The following is a 23,306-nucleotide window of genomic DNA, read 5'->3' as shown; positions in this document are numbered from 1 at the left end:
ATGGCCATGATCTTAGTTTTATTAATGTTGAGCTTCAGACCATTTTTCCTGCTCTCCTCTTTCACCCTCATTAAGAGGTTCTTAATTCCTCCTCACTTTCTGCCATCAGAGTGGACATGATAACCATTTTTAAATATTTGAAGGGATGTCGTGTCGAGGAAGCGACAGGTTTGTTTTCCATGGCTCCAGACACTAGGACAAGGAGCAATGGTTTCAAGCTACAGGAAAAGAGATTCCAGTGGAATCTGCTGCCTCAGACTGTGGTAGAGTATCCTTCTTTGGGGGTTTTTAAGCAGAGGGTTGATGGCCATCTGTCAGGAGTGCTTTGATGGAGTTCCGGCATGGCAGGGGGTTGAACTCGATGGCCCCTCTGGTCTCTTCCAACTCTGTGATTCTATGATTCTATGAGTGGGTGTGTTCTTGGACTACAACTCCCAGAAATCCAGGTCAGCACAGCTAGTGGTGAAGACTTATAAGAGTTTTAGTCCAAGAATATCTGGAGACCCAAGGTTGGGAACCACTACATTAAACAATTCGATGTGAAAGTGATTAAGTCTGTAGAAAAAGTGTAAAGCTTTTGGTTGTCCAAACTGCACCCCAGAACAATATCTGCAAGCCTGCTGTTTGTCTTCTCCTCAGCTACAGAACAGAAACTGTCTCACTAACTTAAGGACACAAATCCTCTCTTACTTCATTCTCATTTATGAAAACGAAAATCTTCAAAGTTTTCTCTATGCTGGTCCAGATTATGGGGAGATACTGTGCATTTTCACAGTTAATAATTTTTTTGGGGGGAAAAAAAGAAATCACAAAAACCCAACATGATTTGCAAATCCCCATTGACTTGCATTGAAAAACCAAAATGCCCATCTTGTTTTTCACTTTTCATTGATGTCCATTGTGGTGACATGATAAACACATCACATTTCAGATATGTTTTAGGGGTTTGCAGGTAGCATGTTTATACTTTGCCTTTTAAAAAAAGAAAAGGCTGAGGTGATTTGTGCCCATCTGGTTTGATTTCTGCTCTGGATGCAAATTAGCTTGTCATTTCTCCCATTTTCCCCCAGAACTGATTCTGGCCATTCTGCTTCAAACTGAACCTTTTAATTTAGTTAATAGACCTGGCTTGGGTCAAATAAAGCGCACAGCCCTAGGCTGAAGTGGCACGCTATGAGAAGTCTGTTACCACACAGTCAGCCTAAAAACAATGCTGAAAAGGCTGGTTTGGTACAGAATGAAGTTTTTAGGCTCAGCTGCAACACCCTGAATTGGCTGCAAAAGCACCTCTCAAACATTGCTGCAGAGATGTTTAGACTCAGAAGTCTGAACAAGACTAATAGGTTCTTTTATGATACCTAGAAGAATGCTGGAATTGGCAATATAAAGAAAACAAGTTTATCTTCAATTGGCTTGCAGCACAAAGCTGTAAAATAAAGGAGGGGGAGGAGCAATAAAAGACAAGTCTGAAAAAGCCAAGCTGTTTGAAGTGCAGCTGGTGCTTCTCCTGAAGCAAAAAAAAGGCACTTGACTAAAAGCAAACAGAGGCAAGACAAGAGTTGGGGGAGGCATTTCGGGTTATATGCTAAGGCAGTTAAATATGTGCACTGCTTTGTCAGGTGTGTGTGAAACCTGGGAGGGGTGAGGAGTGGGATAAGCACCTGTTGTTGAAGGAAATCTAACCCATGCTTGTATACAGTATATTTTGGTGCCATGTGGGAAAATAATGGAGCAAGCAGCAGGGGTGGTAGTATGAAAAATTAAAATTAACAGAACATAGAGATGAATTTTGGGTGTGTAAGGTTATACGGTAGTCAGAAATTAAGAGGTGCATCTTTTCCCCACCCACACAAAATTGCAACCAGTGCAAGCACATGGAAATCTGGCTTTCTTTGAATATGAATGAAAGACTCCTATTATGAATAACATAGGAGACAATGTCACCTTTTGAGTTTCCTCAGAGTGGATGTTTACAAATTCTGGTACTCAACTACAGTATATTTTGGCTGCTCTTCACTCTTAGCTGTGACTGACAGTGGAAATCATTATATATCTATTCAGAAGTAAGCTCTGTTGAATTCAATGGGATTTTTTAGTAGGTGAATGTGAATAGCAGAGGTACACAGCTTCCCAAGGATAGGCTGTCACATCGGAAATCTCCAATCCATCAGGAATCATAGCTTGTTACAACTACCATACCATCATCTTATATCTCTTTTGTGATGGTGTTGTTGCAGAGTTTGGAGTTTCTAGTTAAATTCCCTTTTGTTACACAGTAGAAGCAATGTTCAAGGTGTTGCAATAAAGGCTTTTACCTTATATGGAGCAAGAAATACCTGACATTCCAGCTGGATTCTGAAAAGGAAAAGCCACTTGAGATTATATTGCAAATATCCGCTAGCTACTGGAAAGCACCAAAGAATTTCAGAATAAGATCAATCCATGCTTTATAGACTACAGCAAAGCCTTTGATTGTGCAGCTCATGAGAAACTATGGGTTCTTCTGAAAGAAATGGATGTGCCTCAGCACTTGATTGTCCTGATGCATAACTTGTACTGTGGACGGAAAGCTACAAATTGAGAGACAGAATGGTTTTCTAAAGGCAAAAGGATCAGTCAGACAAGGGTGCATTTTATCGTCTTATCAGTTCCATCTGTATGCAGAATATACCATTGGGGAAGCCAGACTAAATTCAGATGAAAGAGGAATCAAAATTGGTGGAACAAGCATCAATAAGATATGCAGGTTCTGTCATACTGGTAGAAAGCAGCAATGACTTGAAATGACTTCGTTGCCAATACTAAACAACTTCAGTACTGGCAATGAAGAAACTGAAATAATCAGAGATTTTGTATACTTTGGTTCAATCATCAATCCAAATGGATACTGCAACAAGGAAATCAGAAGAAGACTGAGACTCAGAAGGGCAGCAAATGGGTGTGCCTCAGCACTTGATTCTCCTGATATGTAACCTGTATTGTGGAAAAGAAGCTACCGTTAGGCTTGAATATGGAGAGACAGAATGGTTTCCTATAGGCAAAGGTGTCAGACAAGGGTGTGTTTAATCCCCTGATCTGTTCAATTTGTATCCAGAACATATCATAAGGAATATCAGACTAGATTAAGATGAAAAAGGAGTGAAAATGAGTGGAAGAACTATTAATATGTTAAGATGACATCCTCTTACTGGCAGAAAGCAGCAATGACCTGAAACAACTTCTAATTAAAGTGGAAAAAAGAAATGCCAAATCAGGACTTAGTTGAATATTAAGACGATCAAAGTCGTGACTACAGAAGAACTACACAACTTTTAGCCTGAACTATCCCTAAAAGCAAAAAAGGTTGAAACAGGTTTTCATACACTGGGTGCATCATGAGAAGGCAGGATTCTCTGGAAAAGACAATCATGCTGGGAAAGGTAGAATGCAACAGGAAAAGAGGAAGACCAAATATGAGATGAAATGATTCCCTAAAGGAAGTCACAACCTTGAATTTGCAAGAGCTGAGCATAGCAGTTGAGGAATGGAGATTTTGGAGATCGCTCATTCAACGTAGTCACCATACGTTGGTGGTGACTTGACCGCATATAACAACAACTACTACAGAAGTCCAGATGTCCACAGAGGAGAATAGCTACAAGTTCCTCAGAAACTCAACCCCTCTCTCATTAATTGGCACGTGTCTCAATCTGAGACATTTGTAGGAAAAAGAATAAAAAATAATTGAAGTTACAGATTTGTGCATGCTGCTTTCTTTACTGCACACATATTTAATAAACGGTTGAACAGAGCAATAGCAAACAGACAACTAACACTAACAGAGGGGAAAAAAGGGAAAGAAACACTCAGCAGAGAGGCAGTCTCTCTTTGAATTCCAAAGGCTGGAAGAAACAATTGTTCAGTGTTGGACAGATAATCATCCCAGCTGAGAAAAATCCCTCCCAGTCAAACTACAGGCAGGATCTGAGGTTGCAAATAAAATTCCAACAGATGTGGCAGGTCCATAAGAGGTTCTATGCTCCAACCAAAATTCTGTGATGCATTCAAAACAAGGAGAAACAGAGCATGCAATTTGTTTCTAAATGTAACTATACTTTCAGGAAACTATTATTCTCTTAAACAAGGTACTGTATATCCTTCCCCTGCACCTTATTCTTAAAGAAAAAGTGGTGTTTTTCAGGACCAGCCATGACACTGCTAAATTCTGATGGTGCTGCAGTGATTTTAAAGATGGGGTAGAGGCTTAGAACTGAGGGGAGATGCCAGTGGCCTGTAGCCTTGGTATATAGGGCTACATTTAGTCAGACTTACTTCTGGGTAGACATGCAAATTCCAAGCCACAACCAGCCCAGTTCACAGTGGGCTTGCTTTGGGACTTTGACAGAAGTTTCAGCAGTAACCAGCTTATAGGCAGATTCTTAGGTTTTCTATTGTGAAAGAGCCCCAACTTTAAACAGAACAAAAAATATTATTTGTGACCTAGTACAAATGAATGCTTTTGATTTATCATTGTTGAGCGCTTTGCTGCTGCAGCCATTGAGATGGCGGTAAAAGAGCAGAAGCCACGGATGGATGCTGGTCTTTGCATGACTGATAGAAGCTCTGCCACCAAAACAGCAAGGGAGCTTGCCAGTAAACGTCTGAAGTTCGTGAATGATGGTCCTGGCAGAATGAAAAACAAACAGGAGGTTGGGAAACAGAACTGCTACCAGATCCCAACCTGTCCGTTTCCTCACTCAGAGGATTATTTTCAATTAGGAGTCATCAAATGGAAATAAAGATGCATGGATTGCGAAAGAGAGGCAGATGGGGCGGCGAAACTCAAGAGAACAAAAGCAAAACATCCAAATGAAAGCCGTCACCTTGTCTAAGCACACGGCCTGCCCATCTGCTGCAACTGTCAGTGAGGGCTAGATAGAAGAGGCACCTGAGGCCTTCAAAACGCCATTCAGTCAGTCAACACAATCAATCTGGTCACAACTGCCATTGAACTTCACTACACTTTCCCCTCTTTCCATGCTGAGTGGCTGGTGGCTCCATCTCTGCAGATCTTCTCAGAATATTTCCCTACTGTACTCCACTCCCCAACCCTTTACTACGTGTGTGTGTGTGTGTGTGTGTGTGTTTGTGTGTGTGTGTGTGTGTGTGTGTGTGTGTGTGTGTGTGTGTTGTGATGACTCTTATGTTGACCCAGTAGCCCCAAGAAAAAATTGTAGTAATTACAAACGGTCAGGTTGATTGTGGCTTATGGTGACCCTTTGCAAAAATAAAGCAGTGGTTTATTTTTCCCTTCTTTGGGGAGTTCTCTAGTTCATCTGAGGACCACATAGCTTGGCCAAGAGCTCACAGGCTGGCTTTTCTCCTACAAGGCATAGTACGGAATCAAACTCCTGACCTCTGGCTCTGCCGTCAGGTTTTCTGCCTCACTGAGCTACTCAGCCTCCTCAGCCACTATACTGTATGCACAAAGCTATAAACAGGCATTGGAGAGAGCCCATCATAATAGCAAAAAACACAATTTCAAAGAAATCCCATGCTTACATCCTAATGAAGAACCATTAAACAATGCAGGCTTATTTGCATACTCCTGGAAGTGAAAGAAGCTCTTGCTGTGACAAGCATGCGCTGGTGATTCTTAATTGTTTTTCTTTTCAAATCACCGGCTTTCCACAACATCTGTTCTTACCCTCAGATTCAAAAGAATTGAACTGTTTAACACTACATCTGGATTATTGTAAGCACCAAAGCTATGAATCTTCATTCTCTCGGTGGATTTACACTTAATCAAGCCAAGATATTTCTCAAGTGTTTCTTATTAAACATGTATTAACATAAAAATCATAGAGAAGCCACATTTTAAGCTCTGCTGCAACAGTGCACCCAGGCCGATCTCTTAAGATGTTCCTAGTACACACACTACTCTGAATTCTGTGTAAAATATTAAAAAGAAATAAATGTATCTGTGTAGCAACAAAAGAACATGGACCCTGCTTTGTAATATTTCTTGCCCTGCTAACTGATACCTAAATGATGCTCACTATTTGTTACCTCATATCCTGGCCTTTCTCCAAGAATGTCGAAGTGGCCATTTTGATTCACAGTAACTTTGAGGTGAGCAACCTGGGGAACAGCAGCATACTGTATATGAATACATGTATGAAGTAACAAAAAAACTGAGTATCACTTAGGGTACTTGGGATATCAGTTAGCATGGCAAGAATAATTGTTGGTGTGCTTCTCAAAGCAGACTCCAGCCATTCCAGCCCTCAGCTTAAGCACCCTAAATTTACTGTGAATCAAAATGGCCACTCCGACTTTCCTAGAGAAACACCGGTTTATAAATATAATAAATACAGTACATGAATATCTTTCGTGGCAGCAGAGTATCAGATAGCATGGCAAGAAACATACTGCTAAAATTCATTACTGTTTAATAGTTGTAATACCAGAAACAGCAGTAGTATTAGCCGAAGTATTCTTCCTAAATAATTTAATAGCAATGAATTGTCATATTTGAAATAACCTTCACATATTTCAGAACTTGAACATGAATCAGAATTTGCAAGATGGCAAGTAGCTGAAGAAGTTATGGTTTGTAGAACGTCTCCCTACAATGACTCATTAATAAAGAGCAAAAAATATGTAATTTTCCTGTTGTGATTCTCTGTAACAGCTTTACAGAAGAAAGTCTCAGAGGGGGGGATGAAACTGTTGCCATTTATCGCAAGTTACTATAGCAGGCAAGGAGGTCATACCTTCTTTGAATTTTAATGTTAAGGACAGGACATACACGAGTTTTTTCTATTATTTTTCCCCTACTCAAGAGGTAACTCACAGTTTTTAGGTGATTTTTTTTGGGGGGGTGAACTATAACTCTTCCTCTCCTCATCTGAGTAAAGCTATCTTCCATGTAAATAAAACATTAGTCATATCACATTTTCCCACAGAGTAAGCCATGTTGCATCTGACATGGCGGGACAAGTGACATGACAAACCGCAACAGTTCTGTACTTGGAAGGCTAATTTTCTGCCCTGCCCAACAACAATTGTCACATTGAATAGGAAGGGCCTTACCTAAGTCTTAAAGTACTAGTGACTAGAAAGTGCTGGAAGGGTGTTCTCTGGTGATGTTACCCATGAACTGTCAGGATAACCTCTGTTCACTCTGGCTGCTCCAGTCTCTCCCTCTTTTCAAAGCAAACTTGGCAGTTAAGGATGTTTAGTGCACTCACTGTACTGATGGCCTCACCTCTCCTGAGTATGCGTGATCAGGGAATTCAGTCTCTGTGAATTTGCATAGGAACAGACCTGGTCTACACTTCCTAGGGTGAACATGGATTTTATTAGAATTCAGCTATTTTCTAACCTTTTATTTGCTAAAATATGTACACTCTATCCTAGATCTAGATATGTTGGGGTGTTCTATGGATGATAAAACAACTTATTGTTGTTCCTGTCCTTTTAGAGGCTGGACATCATCTCAGCCATTCTGATTTTAGATGATGGCGATGTTGCAGCCAAACCAGTCTCCCAGGTTCTTCAACGACAAGCACTTCCCCTTCTTACATTTCTTTGCTCATTTATTTTACTTTGACTTATAACGTGACAAAACTATTTTAGTTTTCTGTATTTTATATGTTTTATGATTTCTTTCCGCCCCTCCTTCCCTTTAGTACTGCTCAGTTGGGTCACCTTCTGGATCCAAGGAATTCTCAGCAACCTGCAATAAACCCAACTTTTAAAAGTTTTGCCTTTTTTGCAGCTTGGTGAGGTCCATGAGTCCATGCTAAATGGTAGAACCAAGAACATAGTAGAATATTAACAAATACTAAGAAATAAAACAACATTAAAATTATTAGACAATTCTGAGCATAAGACAGAATAAAGCAATGTATAGAAACTCGCAACCCAGTGGGTCAGAGTCATGCCATGCTCACTAGGTCTCAGAATTTTGGGTGAACAGCTCAGTCCGAACTTGGCATCAAAATGAGGCCAGATTCAGCACCTGCTGGGCCTCCAAGGGAACAGTACGCTATTACTGAAATGCCATAACAGAAAAGTCCCTCTTCCATGTCACCATGTAATATACTGCTCTCACTGAAGCAATCAGGGCATAGGCATGTAAGCTCACTTTGGAAATCTGGGAGGTGTAGTCCAAGAAACCTAAGTTTTCAAGCTCTGGCTGGAATGCAGGAGGCACTTCCTGAATGTTCCAAGGTAGTTCTGTCCTCTGAAAAGAACACTAGTATGCATATTTTCAAAGAAAGTGAATATTTGAATATGATTTTTTTTGTGTGGAAAATCTTCTTGTAAGATTGCAAATTCATGTGGCATGGGGACAAAATGGACTTAAAAGGTTAACTTGTGAAAGTGTCACATTTACAGGAAATAGATTCCTATCTTCCTTGTGGTAAAAGAGAAAAACTATGCCGACTATAGGCATTGATTAATAAACTCGATGTTTATAGAGATGCTTTTGCTAGAATTCAGTAGGTGTCACTTGAGGTGGGGCGCAGCTGTTCAGGATATCAACAGGGATTTGTAGAAGTTTCAACGTAACATATTGTCAATTTAGGGGGGAAACTTGTGAAAGTTCAGGCCAACATATTCAAAATGGCAGACCTTTGAAACGGAGCCATGTTGCCATATCCGCTCTACCATTAGCTTGCTATTCTGATTGTAAAGGGTTATTTCAATTTGAATGAGTGCAGATTTTTTTTAAAAAAATTCACTGCTCTGGTTGATTTTTCAATTCAGATACTGACAAAATTTTATTCTGCATCTTTTTTTCAAATGGATGAAAGTGTCACTGATTACAGGAGCTGGGCTTAATGAGTTAGAACTGTGGTTCCCAACCCTGAGTAAGCCAGACGTTCTTGGACTGCAGTTCCTAGAAGCCTTCATCACCAGGGTGTGTTGGCCAGGGTTTCTCAGAAATGCAGTCCAAGAACACCTGGTTTACCCAAAGCTGGGAACCACTGAGAAAGAACAAAGTATTTCAGGTGTCTAACAGCAGGAAACAATCAAAGTTGCTACCAGGTACAGTGGACCCTCGACTTACAGACTTTTCGAGTTACAGACTTCTCTGGCTGCAAAATTTAGATTCGACTTGCAGCCGGAGAATCAACTTACAGACCAGAAAAAAGCCAAAATGGAAAAAAAATGGAACAAAAACGTCCAGTTACGGATTAATCGGTTTTCAATGCATTGTAGGTCAATGGAGATTCGACCTACAGACTTTTCGACCTGCAGCCACCGTTCCAATACGGATTAATTCCGTAAGTAGAGGGTCCACTGTATTTTGAAAATGATTGAAAACAGGCTGATGAGGAACAAAATGAAACGTTTTTCTTCCAACTTTACTTTATTTATACCCTACCTTTCTCCCAGGAACTTGAATGCAGCAAGGCTTATAGTGTTGTTCAAAAAACAGGTACAATTCTTTTTTTAAAAAGTCCAAAATCCTGTTGGCTGTCATAATAAGTACCCCTAGTAAATCTGTGCACATTTAACTTTAAAGCTGAAATCCTCCATCCTCACAGGCTTTGCTCTTACAGGACGCCACACTGGGAAAGGCAAAGAAAACCTTGATAAGAAAGACTTCTCAGCTGTGGCATCTTCCATATAGAATGGGCTCTTGTTTAGAGCTTCACCAAGCCCCCTCCCATTCAACTTTTAAGAGGCTGTTAAAGACCTTGCTCTGTAAAAAAAAAGTACAATATCTTCCCCTGAGGGTTTTGGTATATTTGTTTCTGTTGATGGTGGTATTTAATTCGCCTGTTTCTGCATCTTTTACATCTTAACCTTTAAATGTTTAAGTTTTAGGTTTTTAGTTTAGAAAAATATTGATGGTTTGTTAATTTTCAATTACATTTGTGTAATGTTTTCTTGTGGTGTTTTGTGTTGGCATATGTTTCTCTTGATTGTCAACTGCCCAGAGCAGTGCTTTCAGGCAGTATACAAGTATAACAAAGAAGCAAATTAACGAATGAACAAATAAATAAATAAATCTTGTAACTTAACAGATTTATTTCAATGTGCGTTTTCATGGAACAAAACCCACTTCCTAGACACATGGAATGCTCATACTGTGCCATCTGTTTTTATATATATCCCATGGTAGCAAGGGTCATGATGACTGAATGAGGATACAGACGATAGACGAAGTGACAATGCATCATTGATAGAGGAATGGAACTATCAAGATGTTAATTACTTAAAACTGCAGGCTATAGTTGGAGCAAATAGCTTTCTGCCAGGTAGGTTTGGCTGTCACAGAAATGCTATGAGTTGTTTCTAGGACAAAGAACAAGATATGTTTCGGTATGTTGTTGCTGAACAAAATATGCTATTTATTTTGCATGTGGTTGATCTGCTGTATCTAGACTTAGGCAAATGCACTCAGCCTTTCCAAAGCCCTTCTAGATCTCTGAAAATGCTACACAGAGGATCAGAGAACTTTGCTGGATAGATGTGAGGACACCTTCCACCTCCCTCTCAAAAAATAAAAAAATCTGTCACAAAGGCCTTCCACAAGTACAAGTAGAGTCTTTTCACTGACAGAAGACGGGTCCTGAATCCAACCCAATACACTAGAATATTGCACAAGTGGCACATATCTTACATTATTGATCTGGCTGCACCATTGAAACAAACCCATTAGTAAATTTTTCAACTTATTGAGTTTTGGAATAGACTTTGATGGTAATGAGTCCACAGAATGTTTACCATTTGGAGATCTACAAATCTATGACCTAGTGCACTGGAGAAAACTTCACAGTTGCAAGATGCGTTAATGTGGCAAGCGCTCAAAGGTTTAAACTATGATAGTTGAACTTGTCAAGCTATTTTTAGACTGCCTAGCAAAGCTGTTTGTTCTGGTTTAGATGCTGCAGGGTGTTCAGTCACTTTGAAGGAGAGGATGGCCAGGCAGACACACTTATGAGTGACAGTGTCAGTAAATGAGTTTGTCAAGGATTCATTTTCTGTCTCAGAAAGCATGAGAAAGTTTTGAAAGAGTCCAAAAGTACTGTAATCTGATTGGCAAGATTACTCTTCAATGGAATAATCAGACTTGTTGTTGCCACTTAGCCTGTGATCCTAAACAAACATCCGATTTGGCTACAGTACATCCCATTTAGATTACTGCTACATGCTGTATGTGGGGCTGTCTTTGAGAATGTTTGGAAACTTCAAAATAATGCAGTCAAACTATTGAGCAGAGCTGGTTACAAAGACAACATAAAACCTATTACAGCAGCTTCACTGGCTACCTGTCCGTTTATAAAGGGCATATAAAGCTCCTTATGGCTTGAGCCCAGGCTATCTGACAGGCCATTGCTGCTGATGTTATGGGCCGTCAAGTCCCCTCCAATTTATGGCGACTCTATGTTCTCCAGAACGTCCTGTCCTCGACACCCCGTTGAGCTCTTGTAAACTCAAGCCTGTCGCTTCCTTAGGGAGTCAGTCCATCTTGTATTTGGTCTTCCTCTTTTCCTGATGCCTCCAACCTTTCCTAGCATGACTGTCTGCAGCAATTGTCTGGAGAATCCTGCCTTCTAGGCTGACCCCCCACCCATCCACCCTTTTCAGCAGCTGTTGAAAACATTTTTATTCCAACATGTATTTAGTATCTAATGTTTACATGAGAGGGGGCTCAAATTGGATTGTTGTGCTCTGTTGTTTTTTAATGTGTTTTTAGTGTTGGTTTTATTTAGCATTTTTAATATTGTTTAATTCTTTTTTTAATATTTGTATACTTCTTGTTTTTAGCTTTTAAATATTGCCCTTTTAATGATGTAAGCCACTTTGGGTCCTTTTAAGGAGAAAGATGGGGTAAGAATATATACCCCCATCTTTCTCCTTAAAAGGACCCAAATAAATAAACTGGTTGCCCTATGTTTGTTGCTAATATATCTTTCTAAAATGCTTTTATGTTTCTTAATCCCCTTTTCATACAATTATTTTAATATTTCCTTGTTTAACCGTTTTTAAAATTTGCTCTTTTTTGGAAGCTGTCTGTTTTAGTAACTGTGAGACACCTTGAGCCCCACTATCAAAAGAAAGGCAGCCTAAAAGCACAGTAAATAAATAAATAAAACAAAATTAAATGGCCATCTACATCTTCCATTAAATCACATAGGGGGCTTTTTACTTGAATGGCTTATGTCCATCTGTATCCATCCACGTCACAGGAGCAATATTTTGGCTTTACAATATTCCTCACCCCACTGATTGTGGTCTAAGCTTATTCTACATCATTAACATACCTTTTGACTTCTTGCTGTGAATTCAGTAGTGCTGAACCTAATACTTCCTCTGCTTTTCTAATTTGTTTATCTCAGTGGTAAAATCTATTTATATTGTGTGAGCTTGTGTGGATGAAATTTAAGCTATTCCCCCCCCCACCTCCATCTCATTGCCCCTAGTTGGTGTTAGAAGTTTGATTTATTCCCTTAGTAGGGTTTATTTTTAAAAAAATATTTCCCACTCACTTGCTTATTGCTGGTGTCCTTGTGTGTACTGAGAGCACCTCCATGCAACTGCATATTGATCTAAGTTCAGCAGGAAGCATTTCCAAAGAACATTTAGCATTTTGTATTGCACATTTAATTCATGTTGTGAGTGGCGTTCTGAACAACAAGCACTATTATTTCTAAATTTTGTTGCCCAAGTCGTATAGTTTTGTGAGAACAAAAGCACACATTTAGCTTCCAGTAGAGGGTCTCAAGACAGAAGTCTCTGGCACCTGCCCAGATCACCAAATGTCTTGATGAGATGATGTTATTGGGTGACTCGGTGATCCTTGTTGTGTTCATCATCATAGTATTTCAGCTGTGAACTTTGCAGATGCTATTAGGGAAGAAGGCTTATGCCAGTCAAGAAGGGTCCTTGAGTTAGAATTGCTTACCTGCGTGCTGCTACCTCTTTGCTCGTTTGCCTCTGTCAACCCCTATTGTCCATCCAGTGCCCCTCCACCCCAATGCCTTTCAAGTCAAATACACTGACCATTGCATTTGGTCTTTGTTGCACTATTCAGTGCAACTGTATGTAAACTCTGAAATCTGAACGATAGCAAAACTGTACCATGATGCTCACCACCAGGAAGGAGACTCTGTCAGCCTGGGGGAAATGATCCTTGATTTAGCGGCATGTCTTCGCCCACCCCTCTCTGCCAAACACTGCTGCCTGCCTGCCTGCCTGCCTGCCTTGTACCCAGTGTCCACTGTGCTGTCTTTCAATGCAGTACTTTCACTTCTCCTCCACGTTCTTTGAGCGCATGTTTTTAACTGTCTCTTTGTTTGGTGCAATTCCTGGACTGTATATTTGGGGGGGGGGGGGCTCCAAAGGTGCTCTGAGAAGGTGCCACCAGTATCTGCTGACCAGTGTACTTCTGCTGGGGAGGGCTATGCACGTGTGCTCCAATCCAGCAAAAGGACAAAAGTGGGGTGGATGGGCATGAATGGGTTAGACTGAGCATCCTGAACATTCTTTTAAGAAGTGCATGGAAGAGGAGGTGGAGGAGCAGACACTGAAAATGCGTGCAACACAAACACCCCTGAAGTTTAGCAGGGTGGATGTTCCTCACCATTAGTTTCTTTAGGTTCTGTGATGTCTCTACATTTGACATACATTAGTGAAAACCAAAAGGTTATACATACTTTGGTTTTCTAAGGGAAGTCTTCAGTGATCTGAATTTCTCAGCCAACCTGGGTAGGGTGTCACAGAGAATCCCAGACCATTCCAGAATGAATTGGCATCCAATCCAAAGCACCAAATCAGCCTCTCAACATAATTGGGGCACCCATGCACAGCCTTCCCCAGATGTACAACTGAGTCATCTCAACATTATATCTATGCAATTCTTTTACTATGTATAATTCAGGAAGAAGTCAGGTACTGTAGTACTTAGTCATTTGTGAAATAATGGTATTATATATTCCACATTCGAAGATAGCACTTGGAAATTAACTTTTAAAGGCAGGATTTTGTTGGTTGGTTCATCTATTTGTTTTAAAGGTGTGGCCTAGCGGCTCTCATCAGGCCAATTATAAACACACAGGCTGAAATTCTGTTAGTGTAATAAGTTAGACTAAAGTAGGCCTATTGAATCACTGGAGATTCAGTCAGTCAACTCATATGTAAGTTACACTGATTCAATGGGCCTATTCTAGTTGCAACTTACTACCTTAACTAACGGGATTTCAGCCATTATTTCATAATCTATGTGTGTTACATGCTGCCAAGTCAGAACCAAAGTATAGCACCCTAATAGGGCTTCCAGAGTAATTATTTAAGGATTGGGTTTTCCAGTTCCACTCCTCCAGTGAGTGTCCACAGACAAACGGAGATTTGAACACAGACCTCCTGATTCCTAGACCATCACTTTAGCCACTGCACCATATTCAGTATCTTCATTACTTATATGTTCCTGGAATGACTAAACAGCTGTAGTTGTATCATTTATAATCGTTCCATAGTGCAAATGGTTCAGGGTGTCCCTCACCATCGCAGCATTATAATTTATTATGGTAAGAAATGGAAATTTCAGAAGGACGAGTCTGAATTTATAGTAGAACAGTTCTTTAGAAAATGATTGATGTCCATATGTTTACAAAATAGGGTGGGATTTTTGTTCCTGTTTAAATTGTTCCACAATACAGGTTTCATGCTGAAACCTGGCTCAGTTTCCATATGAACTCATTTTTAGTATTGTAAAAATGCCTTAAGAGAGCTTTATTCTTGGTACTAAAAGCTGCTGAGAGCTCCAGCAGAACCAACAGGGACACACTCCCCCTGTCCAGTTCCCAGTACAGGTCATCCACCAAGGCAATCAAAGCTGTCTCTGTTCCAGAGCTGGGCTGAAGCCAAAATGAAATTGATCTAGATCATTGTCATCATCCAAGAACCTCTGGAGCTGAGACGCCATTGTTAATCAGGTTCAAATATTAGATATAAGGGCACACTGGGCAAAAGGCCTGTGGACATGTAGACTGAACTGGCCTGGAGATATATTGCTTATGAATTGGATTGCCAACCTGTGGAACAGCTTGCCTATGCAATGGCATCAAAGAAATCTTTGATTTGTTTCATACAGATGACAGACTGCTTCCTGCTGGTAAAAAGGGGCAGAGGATTCCTTCCAGTCTGGAATGAGAAAAAAAAAGAGGACAGGTACATGATTGTTGTGGCAACAAGGCTTTGGTGGAGCTAGAAGACAAGGTTGGATACCTTTAATGGCTCCAGGCCCAGGGCATAACAATGATAAGATGTGCCACAGGACAAAGGGGTGATTTACCTTCTGGGAATAAAGAAAAGTGGTCCAATGCACTTTTTCTCCAAGCTTGCCTTCTACCAACACAAAAATGAATTTTAGAGGTGAAGGTAAGGAAGCCAACCAGAACACAGGAAAATTAGAGAATCAGTGGAGAGAAAAGAACAATTGTTGCTTAGGACAAGGAGGTTCAGACTCATCCATGCTCACATGCAAATAATTTTCAGGGTTTTTTTTTTCCTTGTAATTTTTACTTTTGAAATTTTGACTGTTTGGGGGCCTTAGTTTGCTTTGATTCTGAGAGAAGCCTCAGTTTTTACAATGATGTCGACAATTCCTTCTGAGAGATTCTACACCTCCCTTACTCCCTTAATTATCTATTCTTTACACCCACACCAGCACCCACATGTGATTTCACTACTTTTTTGTTGCTTTTTTTTCCTTCTGATTTTTCCCATCTGAATTTTCCTGGATCAATTATCTTTCGCATTCATTTGAACCTTCAGGAAACCTGTTCTTTGGAACAGATAGCTATATGTCCTTCTTTCTCAATCTTTAGGTCAAACAGCTGGAACATAGTGAGCTCAACTAGAGGGCTGGTGGAAGTTTAGAGGCAAATACAGTTTTTTCATAAAGGGCTAACTATGGCTAATTCTGCATAACGATAATTGTATCTTATACTTTAATACAGGCTGTTCTGCTTTGCACTTCAGCATTGCATTGTTTTGTGTTAGAAATTCATTGATTTTCCTCTGGTTTCTTTTATATTGTGTCTTCATTTAATTGATCTTATATACTCTGTTTATCTGCTGTGATTTTAATAAATCTTCAAATTAACTGCACCTGTGGATAGGCTCAGATCATCTCTGGTTACACCATTTGCCCATTGGGGCATATAGAGGACATCATTTTTATTGGTGCATTAGCGAGGAAAGGTTGGCCAAAACTGGTCTTTAAAGAGACTTCCTTACTGTAAGTCTTCTACCACAATACATTGGAGCATTACATTCTAAATCTGGGGAAACAGTTTGAGAGCTCTAAGACGTGACTCACAGATCTTGAGACTCCCTATGCCTTGGAAGCTGAAGACCTGCTTTTTGCTTTCATTTTGAAATTACCTCCCTCTGTATCATCCCTCTAATTTAGAAGTCTCTGATTATTCTCTTCGTAGATAAATGGGAGCAACAGAGACCCACACTTTATTTTGCCCATGATGTAAAGGAATGGAAGGGGCAGACAGATTATACACTGTTTTACATGTTCCAAAACCTTGGCCAAAAAAAAAGGAATATTGGAGATTGGCCAATAATTATCCAACACAGTAGGACTGAAGGAGGGCTTCTTTAACAAAGTGTTGTTTGAAGAAAAAACAGGGGGGAGGAAAACTAAGCTACCACCTTGAACTATTTAGACAAAGCCTCCCAAAAGGGTGCAATGTTTTTCTTCTGGTTTTTCCCTGAAACTAGTATTTAGTGATATAAACCACTGAACAGACCTTATAATTGTTTTTGTTTCAGAAGACATCTCCCAGAATCTGAAAGCCAGCCACCCACTGTCAACCCCAAAAGAAACATCTTCAGTTTCTACCTCTGAACATGGAAGTTCCATCATGCCAGCAGGGGTAACATTGATTCCCTTTTTAAAGTTATATCTTTACCTTATTATATCTTCGAAGAAGAAGCCATCAAATAGATTATGGGGAACGTTTTCAGGCTTTTCTAGTTGTAGAGCACTCAGAAGTGGTTTACCACTCTCTGCTAAATCAGTTACAGGTTATCTCAAAACCGACTTCCTTTTGTCTCTCCCAGACTGACATCTAACCAGTCTGGTTGCTCTTGGGGGTCTAAGTTGGCGCTTATTTAGGCACCATCTCTTGTGAAGACGTGATGAGTTTGCAATCCTCTTTTTCCCAGGAACTACCCTTCAACTCGTCTAGGACAACAGAAATTGAATTAAATCATGGGATTCTGACACGGCAACTTAAAGTGAAATTTAAAACCCATTCCTCAGCCACCTCCGGGAAGGTGACTTACACAGGGCTTTTTTGTACAAACGCTTCCTTTATTATAGCTTTAGTGCCTAAAGCAAAGTCACCCTTAAAAGAAACTCTTCATTTCATTAAGCGCCATATATTGTGAAGAGAGTTGATCCTGTGATGATATCTCTCTCAGGCACGTGCTCTGTGTTTGTGCACACGCGCGTGTGCGTGCATGCATGTGTGTGTGTTCTAACCATTACATAGCACTTCCTCCTTCAGTTGCTGACCTTGGAGCCAATAAGTCTGGCTTTAGCTGCAGTGTTATTCCTAACCTTGTTGTGCAAATAAAAGGGCAGATAACCAGAGAAGTTCTCTTACTCAATCTAGGCAATTATCAAAAGCTGCATTAAACACAAATCCAAGTCTGACATATACAGTATTTGTCAGTCAGCTGTATAATCAGAACATGATGATGTTACAATAATATCTTTCATGCTTTATTCATGCATCTGTGACAAAAAAGTGAGAGATAAGTATTATTTTCTGGTAGTTGAATGTTTGTCAGGAGGAGAAGAGCCCAAGCAGACTATTGGCCTTAAAATCTACTCACAGACAAACAAACATAGCATAGCATAGTGTTCTATTGACATATAATGTGCGAAATGCTACGTTAGTACAGTTTAGAGGGCTTTGGGCCAATTTAGAGCAAATGCAAATTAGCACTGAAGGCCCCCTGCATGTATAGTTTTTTCCTCTGATCTGTAGTGTCTAATTTTTTTGTTAGGACAGATCCATTCACATCAGTTCACACATAAAAATTATATTGTACAGGCTTTGATCATTCTCTGTCAATCCCCTCTGAACAGAATAATCTGATTTATTTATTTTTTTAATATATATATGTGTGTGTGTTAATTCCAGCACTGCTGAATTAGAGCACTTAGACACAGGAAGGAAGGAAATGGAAAAAAAATGCCATGTGACCCTTGTTAAAAGTTATTAAGGCAGTTTTCCTGTACAGGAGAGCTACATTAACACCAGAGAGAGAGAGAGAGAGAGAGAGAGAGAGAGAGAAGGAAATTGCCATGAAAGCCTTGTTTACAGCTTATTAAGATGGTTATCTCATGGCTGTGCCTCCTGCAGATCAGGAGGGCTACAAGAGAGCTGTGTTAACAAGCTGCAAAGAAAGTTGTTTAGTCAATTTCCTCCTATCTGCCTCTGTGGTCAGTTAAGGTAAATTAAGGTGAATTTCCCTGGGGAACCCAACTTCCCAAGTGAAACTTTGCATCTGTAATTTTCTCGCTGTGTAGTCACCCTCAGATGCAACAGATGTGAAGGCTTTTGTCCCCTCCAGAGGGCCAAAGGAAATTAAAGCTTAAGATCCCAGAAGTACTGGTCAGGATTTCAACACAGGCCTTCTTAGTCCTGGTCCATCACTCTATCCACTACACCACATTGTAGTGGGTATCACTAAAATGTCATGAGCTGGCCTTAACTTCAGCCCTGTTTGTGTTCTGCCCCTTTCCTTCAGCCTGGAAACAGGTCAATTACATCACAAGCAATACACTTTATATCGCATAATTGTATGGTGCAATATCATTTTGCACCATGTGTGCTATTTTGTAAGACTGCTTTATACTTTGGGCAAAACTCCCTTAAATAAATAGATGGCATTTGTGCTTTCAGTTTGCTGCAAGAACTGGCACAGTGCTGTGTTTTGAAAGAAACTGAGAGGAAGGCCTAGAGTAATATCTTAACCTGTAACTGAGCCAAATCTAAACTAATAATTATATTTCAGCTAACTAATAAACATACTTTATCTCTGCTGGAATTGTTCTTCCTCCCTCCTAAGCTCTAATTGTAAATATCAGTGACATCCAGTTTGCTACATATAGTCTGAGAGCGGCTGTCGTATCAACTACTCACTCGGGATTTATTTTGGCTCAGATTGGGACAGAGTTTAGTACAGCTGCGGGGCGTCTGGGAGGTATAATCCAAGGAAGTAATTGTACTAAATTCTGAGTAAGGACACTAATTGATATTTTTCCTTGGTCTTTCTTAATGTGTTGACTTTATGAACTCACACTAATGGAGTATGGATTCATCTGAAGAAGTGTACTTGGAGACATGAACATTTATGAAAAGTAGAAACTAATTACAGTACTTTTAAGAGTAACTTAAGAAGACTTCTGGTTTCGCTTGTGTAACAAGAGTTACACAGCTACCAGATAGGAAGATCTGCATAAGCACTGCAAGCATGTTCAAATGAACATGGTATAGCATTTCCATGACTGGCAGCCCTCATAAAGAAGGAGTGCCAATCACAGAAGAAACAAAAGCATGTTCAGCTAAATACCTATGCAGACCTTTGCATTGAACTCATGAAGGTTTGTATGACTTCCAAAAGACATGGTGACCCTGGGCACGGGACCTGTTCAGCCCTACTCCCTTTCAAGTGTAATGTCTGAATAGGGCTAGAGCATCCGGGCAGATTGAAGAGTTGTCCCATTGGTTTTTAAACATTTCTTTCACTGATGTTGAAAACTGCTCGGACTGTTGTTGTTGTTCTACTACAAAAAAACAGGATGTGACTAGCAGACTAACAAATTAATTAATATCTTGAGTTCCAACATTATTTTGCTTAAATTTACTATAGTGTTATGGAATGAAAATATTTCAGTTACTGGTACAGAAAAAAAACACGTATCACTTGATTCTTCTCCCACCCCATATCATTGCTTCCATTTATAGCCATAATGCCATGTATTTTCTGGAGCCTTTTTCACAAGGAGTTTTCAGTTGGCCTCCTTTTCCCTCCCACTATAAATGTTCTTAGCAGTTGTCATTATCTTGGTGATGTTGAAAACCATCCATCCTAAAAGAATGGGAGAAGTTGTGGCGGAACTACCACTTCCTAATCAGAGCTACGTTTCACCCACCAGTGCAGAGGTTGACATGAGCAGGGTGATTTTATGATATTCTCCCACTCTCCTCTTTTGAAATCTCACCCCCCCCTAATATCAATAAGAGGGGTAATAAAGTGTGCCAGCTACACAGCCGTTTGTTTGTTTGTTTGTTCCCCTTATTGGAGCTATATCAGCAAAACAGAAGAGCTTTAGATCCTCCGGATCTAAGGATTATATTGATCTCTTCCAACTAACCCTTGGATTCTTTTTCCCAAGCCCCCATCATTAGTGGTGGAACAAAGATGGTGAATGTTTTCACCATCACAGTGAGACGGCCTCTGACGAAAGGTCTCCTCCATCTGTATACTGGGAGATCAACAACACCCTAAGGACCCTAAGAGGTAAGACTGAATTCAGGTTGTTTTCTTCAGTTGGCTCTGACATGTCCAACAGAAAAGCCCTCCAGGAAAAGACAAAAGGAAAAAAAAACACAACATTTTGAAAACTTAATGACATAGAATTTAGATGTACATCGTTTCAAAATAACAAAACAACAAATACATCCTAGCAATTTGCAAATTTCAAATCAAAGTCAAGAGACTGAAGGCCAACTAAAATAGAGAAGAACCCCAATATCCACTGGGGATTGGTTCCAAGCCCCCTGTGGATACTGAAAACTGTAGATAACAGTGAACTCTTTAGATAGATAGATAGATAGATAGATAGATAGATAGATAGATAGATAGATAGATAGATAGATAGATAGATAGATAGATAGATAGATAGATAGATAGATAGATAGATAGATAGATAGATAGATAGATAGATAGATAGATAGGTAGGTAGGTAGGTAGGTAGGTAGGTAGGTAGGTAGGTAGGTAGGTAGGTAGGTAGGTAGAAAGAAAGAAAGAAAGAAAGAAAGAAAGAAAGAAAGAAAGAAAGAAAGAAAGAAAGAAAGAAAGAAAGAAAGAAAGAAAGAAAGAAAGAAACTAGAAAAATATTTTCACATGACCAGAACTGGCCACTAGAGACCCCCATAGACTATGTTAAGTATTCCAATAAGTATTCATAGCACCGTCTCCAATTCCTCTAGTGGCTGGTTCTGGTAATACACGTGAAAATAGTTTTTCTGGATTTTTTCTTTTGATATTTTTAATATTTCAGACCATGGATAAGTTAAACCATTGGATACTGCTCCCATGGATACGTGGGTCCTACTGTAACACTCCAAAATTTGAACAAAAAGATAGCCCTATGGATCTCCACAATGGGGGAATCATACATTCTGAGTAGCTATATGTAATAGGTTTTTTGTCAAAGAATTTTGATGTTTAATTTCATTTTTTCTGCCTATCTATCCATTTTTGTTATTCTCACTTAAATGTGTTGAGGATCTGAGACTTCCCTTTTTATGTTTGTTTAGAAAAAAGGAAATACATAGAAGTGGCACTGTGCTGTGGCAACTGCATTTTGGCAAATATGTTAGATTGCCATGCTGCTGGATTCTGTGAATGTGCTCTGCCTGAAATGGAAGCCATTTTGGAGCTTTCTTTACTAAGGATTGTCACCAGTCAAGAAGCTCAACTTAATTTATGCATGTCACTGGTAAGCAACAAGTGTGTGCCTGAAGGTCACCTTAAAATAAAATGGACACTCCAATGTAAAATAAATGAAAATGTATCTCCTTCTCACAGCCCAGACAGCTGAGAAAGCAAGGAAAAAGTATCTTCAAGACAAGGAATCACAGTACTTTTCAGAAAGTAGAAATACTGGGCAACTATCATATTCACTGATAACATCACAGTATAATTGAGACAATACTAGCAATCCACACAAGAGAATGAAGAACACCACAGCAAGAATTATATCCAGCTGCAACAAACAGTATCTTGTAGCAGGGCAGATACAGGATAAAGGAGAACATAAAAAATTTCTCTGGTATTAAGCAAGTACTATCAGTCAAGGAGAAAACAGTCCAGGCATCCATTAAAAAAAAAAACTAAACATATTACTGCTTTAATTAAGCCCAGAGACTGTTGACAAAGAAAGGGGAAAGACATTTACAAAGCCAAATGGGAAAAGCAAAGTCTCTGCAAGCATTTGGCTGCAATCCTGGGCATGTTTAGTTGGTAGCAAACCAACTGCAACACTTCTGTGCAAACCATTGCACAATACTGTAGACCAGTGGTTCTTAACCTTTTTGAAGGAAACGCCCCCTTGAGCCATTGAGGAAGTTATCATCGCCCCCCTCCCCACGGCGATGATATTTATTTATTTGTTTGTTTGTTTGTTTGTTTGTTTGTTTGTTTGTTTGTTTGTTTGTTTGTTTATTTATTTATTTATTTATTTATTTATTTATTTATTTATTTATTTATTTAAGACACTTAAATCCAATGACCCCTGAAAACAAAATTAAATTCCAAGAAAATGAAATGCCCCCCAAAAAGTAACATTTAATGATTTAGTTGCAAGTGAATTTTAAGACGCAAAAAGAAATATACAAAGGGCATAAAAACAAATGCAGGAACTAAAAATTTCAAGACAAAAAGTCTGAAACTAAATTAAAATTGGAGGAAAATATATATTCATTCACACTGTAAAAAGGCTGCAGCCATCTTCACAGGTTTGGCTTGCTCCAGCGCCCCCCCCCACCGCCCCCCTTCTGCTCCAGCGCCCCCACACCGCCCCTTTGTGTTCTACCGCCCCCCTGAAAAATGAAATCGCCCCCTGGGGGGCATTATCGCCCACGTTAAGAACCACTGCTGTAGACTAAAGATGGGCATGAAGTTCATGCTCGTTTGTACACATGGGACCAGCTGGCACATTCTCGTCTCCTCCTCCTCTTCCTCTTCAGCAGTTTGACTAGTCTCTGGCAGGAGCACAGGCTTCCCTGACCCATCTTTTTGGCTGATCGCCCCCTCAGACAAGGAGGCAAGACAAGCAAACCACTGCTCTTACTGGGGACTGGTGAAACTGCTGACGAGGAGAACACTCCACGGGTGAATGGGTAATTGGCCAGGGAGGTTGGGGAAGGGAACATGAGGCATCTGTGGTGCCGAGTGTACGAACAGGCACAACCTCCCGAACTGAGGCTTCTGCCCATTTCTACTGTGGACGCTTACATGAGAGTAAGTAGCACAGGCCATGT

The 23,306-nt window shown here is 39.9% G+C and overlaps 1 long non-coding RNA gene across 1 annotated transcript in view; it reads right to left on the bottom strand.

Moving 5' to 3' along the window:
* LOC144583305 (uncharacterized) overlaps positions 1-22,819 on the bottom strand; it is a 51,219-nt gene extending 28,400 nt beyond the window's left edge. Inside the window, exon 1 of the long non-coding RNA XR_013537018.1 lies at positions 9,380-22,819. This is a non-coding gene — a long non-coding RNA (uncharacterized LOC144583305). The remainder of the gene's footprint in view (positions 1-9,379) is intronic.
* Positions 22,820-23,306: the final 487 nt, after the last annotated feature.

Source organism: Pogona vitticeps, chromosome 1 (genome assembly GCF_051106095.1).
Source record: "Pogona vitticeps strain Pit_001003342236 chromosome 1, PviZW2.1, whole genome shotgun sequence".
Lineage (NCBI taxonomy): Eukaryota > Metazoa > Chordata > Lepidosauria > Squamata > Agamidae > Pogona > Pogona vitticeps.
The sequence above is the reverse complement of the archived record's forward strand: the minus strand, read 5'-3'. Positions and strand labels throughout refer to the sequence as shown.